Raw genomic sequence first — 1,572 nt, 5'->3', positions numbered from 1 at the left:
AGACCAAAAATTTTCCATTTGGCTTTAGAAAAATGTTCCAACTTTGACAGGACTAAATCAAGATGTGTGATATCTAAAGATAGGGATTAGAGAAACAGAAATAATATTATTACTAACCAAGAATGGTGGTATCTGTGATCATGATGGAGGCCATTACAAGATGAGAACTAAGCGAGACTAGATGAGAACAAGAGAAAATTTTGCTGCTGAAAACGAGCTACACCCCAAAATATTTTGTAATAGCCACACCCATGCATGAGCTACCACGCCCATAGCACAACCAGACCTCACAGTGACATTAGTAAATTGAATGCATGCAGGATAAAAAATAAAGACTCACTGCAGGAACAGTAAACTACCAACACTTAATATAGATGTAGATCTAAGTATAACAATAATAATAATTTAATTCCATCAAACAATAGTCAGTTTATTAATTATTATAATTGTTAATGTTCCTGTAGAACTCTGTTCATTCAGTTTGTAAAAAAGGAATATTGTTTCGTTTATCTTTGTGAAACGGTGAAACCTCTCATAGCAACAAGAAACCTGTTAATGTCTTCTCTCCCATACAATGCACAATTTGGTCTCCCTGAGTGGGTGGAGCTAGTTATTAAGTTACCTTATAAACAGTGGTAAGAAATATGAAACATTTTACATGTACTGTATTGATAAAACGTTCAAATTTCTGTGTAAGTTTGAAAATGCCTTTTTAACCAATAAGCTGTATTTTTGTATTTTACAAGTAAACGTTATAACACCCCCCCCTAGGGATACAAATGCAATGTATCCCGCAGCGGAGGTGTTATCAACATTATTTGTGTACACAGCCAAGAATTTTTTTCTGTATCAGTTAAGATATCAGTTATGTATCAGATACCGTATATCTTTAAGATACACCAACTTTTGGCAATTACAATATCATCACCGTAGCTACGGGATAGCTACATTCTGTAAATCTTCCTGTATCACTCCGTATACGGGAGTGATTCATGACTGAACTCATTATATATTCATTGTTATTACTATTAATTAATCACTATAATAATTTTAAATTTAATATTAAAAATCACAAAAAATAAAATAAGTTATCTATTGTTTTCTGTCTTGAATTGCTTCATCGATTAGCCTTTGTCTCATGAGTTATGACTAAAAAAAGTAAATACAATAATACAATACCAACATGAAGAAGTTATACCTTTATGTAGAGGTGACTGATAAACTATGTATACTTTCTGCTTCTTTATTGATTTCTATGTTAAAGAAAACAATAATTACCGAGTATTATAAAAATTAATATAAGTACAAACCTTATTCTTCATTACATTATTATTGTAATACCTAGAAAATTATAAGTTATGTAGAGTATTCAGTCCTCAGTTGCTAACCTTTCCTTTGTGCTCAACATACATTCATTCGATTCAAACCTATTACACGTATTGTAGTTGTTACCTTAGCTTCACATATTAATTAGCATACTAACCTCATGATTTTCTACAATCATCCCTTTGATTTTCAGCACTATTAGTCTATTAACGACAATAATTACAACAATTCACCAATTAATTTAGT

At 31.2% G+C, this 1,572-nt stretch overlaps 1 long non-coding RNA gene across 2 annotated transcripts; it reads right to left on the bottom strand.

The window, feature by feature from the left end:
- Positions 1–1,040: 1,040 nt before the first annotated feature.
- Positions 1,041–1,566, bottom strand: LOC109588929 (uncharacterized). Of its 2 annotated transcripts, XR_002188434.1 has the most exons (5): positions 1,484–1,566; positions 1,389–1,427; positions 1,311–1,341; positions 1,199–1,253; positions 1,041–1,149 (listed from the first exon to the last, which is right to left on the bottom strand). It is a non-coding gene; the product is annotated as an uncharacterized LOC109588929 (long non-coding RNA). The 2 variants fall into 2 exon arrangements; XR_002188433.1 differs by lacking the exon at positions 1,484–1,566 and having other exon boundaries at positions 1,389–1,471.
- Between the last annotated feature and the right edge of the window lie 6 nt (positions 1,567–1,572).

This window comes from Amphimedon queenslandica, unplaced genomic scaffold (assembly GCF_000090795.2).
Source record: "Amphimedon queenslandica unplaced genomic scaffold, v1.1 AMPQUscaffold_11763, whole genome shotgun sequence".
NCBI lineage: Eukaryota > Metazoa > Porifera > Demospongiae > Haplosclerida > Niphatidae > Amphimedon > Amphimedon queenslandica.
The sequence above is the reverse complement of the archived record's forward strand: the minus strand, read 5'-3'. Positions and strand labels throughout refer to the sequence as shown.